Genomic DNA, 5,512 nt, shown 5'->3' on the forward strand with positions numbered 1-5,512 from the left:
GCTTGGCGGGGAGCCTGCCTCTCCCCCTCTCTCTCTGCCTGCCTCTCTGCCTACTTGTGATCTCTCTCTCTCTCTGTCAAATAAATTTAAAAAAATCTTTAAAAAAATAAAAGAAATGAGACATTGGAGATAGAGAAGGATATGGAAGTTGATAGAACTAGGAATAGTTGCAGGTCACCAAGTGTTAAACACAGCGGTGTGGAGCCAGGTGGAGCAGGGGACAATTTTATTTTTTCTATGAGGCTGAAGGCTCTGGGATCTCAGGAAGTCACATCCCCTTTTTGGGACCTCCACAGTCTATTCTTGCTCCAACAGAGTGAATCCAAAGCAGGGGCAAGGACAAAGCTCTCATCTTCTGAATCAAACCCGTTCTCTAGCCCCATACTTCCCACCTCCTACCCCACACACTTTAAAAACAAAAACTTTATCTTCTTTTACTTACCTTTGTTTAAGTGAAATCTCTTTAAGATTCTTTACCCTGTGAGCACTGTGAGGCCTGGGACCATGTCTGTTTTTCGTTTTGTTGTTTGTTTTGTCATTCTTATCCGGTGAGTGTTGAATGAATGACTGACAACACAGCTGACGTACTGAGCACTTACTGAATGCCGGGCTCGGTGCTCAGTGGTTTCTATTCCTTACGGCAGAGGAGCCTTATCACCTTCAGAGAGAATCTGTTGCCCCTGTTTTCCAAAGAAAGTGACCAAGCCTCAAAGAGGTCTTTACCCACCCACGGCCATGCAGCTCTCAGTGAGAGAGCCGGGCCCCAGCAGGCCTGTCCTCCTCTCAGGCCCACAGCATCACTGTACGTCCCCGTCAGTAAGCCCTCCACCTGCTGGTGGGCCGTTTCCTGTCACACCCCACCCTGCCCCCCAGTGACTTCTCCCACAGACTCTATTTCTGTCTTCACCATGGTTCTCTCTGACGTGGTTCTCCCCATAGAGGAGAGTGGATATTCGAGAGAAACTGTGCTCTGCAGGGTCTACTTTGCCCCACCCTAGTGATGAACCTGGTGGCTAGGGAAAAATCTAGAATAATTTCGCCAGAACTTTGTTTAGACGTGTATGCAGGACCCCATATACCAGCTCATTAGCACAGCAGAGCAGCTCTAAGCTGTTAGCCCCCCGTCAGCTGTACGTGGGGTGGTGGTGGAAGGGGCAGTTTCTCTGCAAAATGGCTTTGCCCCCGGAGATTTGGAATCAGCCGGTCTGTGCCAGGGCCCAGCAGGGAGCTCCGCTGGCCTCAAGTTCAGGCCTGTTGAAACCTTTGACCTGAACCTGAGGTTCAAATCTGGGAGATGTCCTTCCTGAGGCATCTACGCCAAGGAAAGCGCCACATTTTTTGGGGTCGTATTTTTATCCAAAATGGGAAATGAAACTGACATCTGTACTAAGGTCAAGTGCTTGCAGCCTCCGGTTGAGGGAGCTGGGGGTCCCTGAAAATGGGCAGAACTTTACACGAAAAGGCCTCTGGACTGCAGGGCTGGGGCAACAGAGACAATAAACCAGAGTCGTCCCCACCCTGACCCACCATGGTGGGTGCCACCTCCCCCGTTTTACTTGAGGGCCTTCAGTGAATCCCCATCTTGAGGGGAAAGTGGGTTTAAACTTACCAGCTTGACTCATAGGCCTTCTTAATAGAAGGGACCCGGAAGCTCCCAGCTGAGGTCCCATGCCTGTTGATGATTTGGGGGATATTCGCAGCCCTCGTGTTACAGTGCATGCAGCTGGAGGACCTTATAGTCCCCCGCCATCCTCCTGCCTCCCGGGTACACCACAGGTTCTGGGGCGCCAGGACCCAGGATGAGCGGGACCAGTGTAGTGGTGGTCCCTTGCTCAGCCAGTGTGAGTCTGGCCACCAAGAAAACCCCCCCCATGGCTCGTGTCCGGCAGCCAGAACCCAGCTCTGAGCCTGCCTGACCTCTGAATCCATGGGTAGGAGGCGCTCAGGACCTCATTCTGACAGCTTCCTGTCCAGAGGGCTGGCCATCTCCTGCTGCCCTCATTCAAGCACTCATCGTCCATACTTGCCCCTCCTCCTCCAAAAACCTCTTTTCTCACTAAGCCCTCCAAAAACTTCAGCCTCAGTTGCAGCACCTGAAACTTCCTTTCACCCACTGATGATTTCCTCTGAGATGTCTCATCCTTGAAACCCGTTTGATGGAGACCACATCTTCTCACCTACTTCTTCCCTCAGGTTTAGGAACAGGGACCCCTGGACCCCTGTCCTCAGCACTGTTGAGCAGCAATCACGCCTCCTACTCAGGACGCAAGCGCACTCAGCCTTTCGCTCAGCCTTCCTCTCCGTTCTGTGGCCTGTCGCCATCCACAATGGCGTTGACCTTCTTCCCAGTGTCCACCCTCAGCGGTCCTCCCACCCCAACTCTGGCCTCATCCCAACACATGAGATCTGTGTGGAAGCATGAATTTTGAAAAGTTGGAAACGCGATGCTCACAGTACAGAAGCACGTGTTAGAGATTTCTTTGTCTCATTAGTGAGGGAACTAGCAGGCTGACCAGACTTACATAGGTCAATCGAATCATAACCTTTGGGGTATCTTTCTAGCCCATGGAGTCATTCCCAACCTCCCAATCCTCCCTTTCTTTGTAAGCTAACATCTAATTTTACGAAGTCTGGGCTCTAATCAGTAGAAAATAGTGGGTGACCTTCCCTTAGAGATCAGATGACCCTCGGGGGCCTGTGGGCCATCACTCTACTATGGCTTTGAAAGAGCATCCAGCGGGTTTGTTGCCTTATTTCCAAGTATCAGACACGTTTTCTAAACCCCCGAAGTTTCTCTGCATACCCACTCCTGTCCTCAGAAGCATGACCTCAGGGATGGTAGCTCACAGACTCTCAGGGGAACCAGGGGAAGAGTAGCATGAAGGAGCTGGGTCAAGCCTGGTTGCATCCATGATGGGGAGGTGGGGAGGGAGAGGAAAGTGGGAGTCAGGACTCGCACAGAGGGAATGAATGGAAAGGTTTGGGGGATGACGGGCTTTACTCAACAAGCATATGGTAAGGACCTGGTATATGAAAACATAAGGTAGATGCTCTGAAGAACTGTTTCAAACTGAAGCTTAGGTTAGAACAAGCCCCCAGTCTCCAGGTTAGTAACTGGTGAAGCCGAGTTAATCCGTGCGGGGGTCTCCTGAGCCACAGCCGTGTGGGAGGTAGAGGTGACTTCCTCCGGGCATGTGTGTGTGCTCATGTATGTGTCCCGAGTGGGCGGCAGAGGTGACTTCCTTTAGCAGCAGGTGCAGAGTCCAGGCCTGGTGCGGACTTCCACGTCTAAACAAAGCCAACTGCAGGATTCCACACGGCCCTCTGCAGGGCCCTCATTCCTGTCCCTCTTCAACACCAGCCGTCTAAGACCTCTGGGAATGACTGCAGAGGGTGGGGGCCACGGGGATGACTGCAGCTGGCACTGCCTTTGACAGATTCGTCCTCCGACTTCAGCGCTGTTCCCAGGCAGGATGGGTGTCTGCCATCGTGTGCACGCAGTGGCAGAAGGAGGAGGAGGCAGCCGGGGGCTCTGGGGTCTGTAATTGGATCGGAGGCTGTGATGGTGACAGCTGTGGCGGCGGAGGCCTGAGGAGGGGGCTCGGGCAGATGGAGAAAGGCTGGGCCCGGGGTTTGCGCTCATTCATCATCCTGGAGGCAGCTCTCTTGGGGCGCTGGGACCCTCGCTCCAGCATTGAGTCCCCAGCCCTTGGTGCCACCAACACTGCACGTCCAGGCATGTTGTCTCATATGGGGAGGGGCCCAGGGGAGCTCTGTCCATCCAGAGAGGCAGTATTGGTGGATTCTAGAAAAAAGGAAGGTTTGTGAATCCCAGTCCCGCCATTCGTCGGTTGTGTAGTCACGGGCCAGTTGGCTAACTTCTGTCTCCGCTTCCTCTCTGGTAGAACGAGAATACCTCACGACACCCTGAGAAAGGGGAGTGTGTACTCACGTTAGCCAGCTGCCCTACCCTCCGGCGCGTTCGATACGGCATCTACTACCGTGTAACAAATGACACCCAAACTCAGTAAATTGAAATCACCACCATTTTATTCTGTCTCCTGATCTGCTGGGTCAGGAATCCGGGCAGCCCTCGGCTAGGTGACTCTGCTCCACGGAGTAGCAATGGCAGCCGCCTAAGTGAGAAGAGATGGGCTGACCTAGAGGGTACAAGGTGGCATCACTCCTGTGTCTGGCGTCGTGTTAGGGGAAACTAGGCCATGAATGGACATCACTTGCGCATTAGTCAGTTTGTCAAGCGAGTCAGAAGCCCAGCCCAGTTCCAAGGTGAGGGGCAGTGGCTCGCCTCGCACCTCTGTATGGGGGGAGTGGTCACAAGTTTTGCTGACCTTTAATCTACCACAGACGCCCTCAAATAGGATCTTATGAAGTATTTCTTTGTTTAGAACTTTTCTAGTGACATCTTGGGGGAATGGAATGGGTCCAGGGCTGGCCACCAGAAACCTGGGTTTGAGTCTAACCCACCACCGTCCTTTGAGCCCCTGTTACTCTCAAGGCTTAAGTCTGACGTCAGGAACCCAGAGACAGAAGAGAGTTTTCCCAGGTTTTAGACTTCGGCCTGACCTGTTCCTCATGCAGGTGATGTCAGGCTGGTCCCCTCCCTTCCCAGAATCCCACTTTCCTGGTCAGTGGAGTGAGAAGGAGGTTGCCCTGGGTGCTCCAGAACCTTTCCCAGGGATCATCAGCCTGCTGAGGGGCTAACTGTCACTGCCGGGGAAACTGAGACCTGCCTGGCTTCATGCTGGTTTCCAGAGGTGTCTGTGTGCCTCTCACCTCTAGCAAAGCCACAGAAAAATAGTTACAGAGCTCAACAGGGAGGAGGTGGTAGGTCTGTTTGGAAATAGATTCATAAAAACGGATTCCCAAAGTGTAAGAACAGGAATGGGTATACAAAAACAGGGATTCCTGAACGCTTCTCAGAAAAGCTGAGCCTGACGTGCACCCACCTCTCTGTGAGCTCCCATGTGGGGAGGACTTGAGATTTGCTCCTGGCTGAGCCAGACTGTACAGCTTCCTACTCACTGATTCTAGATCAATCTCCTTACCCAGAGAGGTCCCCAGAGTGGGCAAGCAACCCAGACGGAGGTGGTTTCCAAAAGGCCAGCAGAAACCAGGGGCCCAGCCTCTGCCCCAGACCCTTCCGGACTCTCCTGGAGCCCTCGATGCTCTGTGACTACCCAGCGCCTAGGCATCCATGGGCCGGGCCATCCTTGGGAAAGAGTCAGGCAGCAGGGCTCTGGCCATCAGTGGAGGCAGTCAGGGAGGGTGGGCAAGGAGGGTTCTGGCCCAGGGCCAGGGCTGTAGGATTTACAATCATCCTGGGGCCCTGGAGCAGCTTTTTTATTTTGAGGCCATGAGTAATTGAGCCAACTGTGCAGTATCTCACAGCTGGCCCTGCCTCTTCCCACTCACACACACATATATTTACACCTGTCACACACACATATACACACACACACCTGTACACACCATCTGGAGAGGCAGAAGTACC

The sequence above is a fragment of the Neovison vison genome, chromosome 2 (genome assembly GCF_020171115.1).
Source record: "Neovison vison isolate M4711 chromosome 2, ASM_NN_V1, whole genome shotgun sequence".
Taxonomy (NCBI): Eukaryota; Metazoa; Chordata; class Mammalia; order Carnivora; family Mustelidae; genus Neogale; species Neogale vison.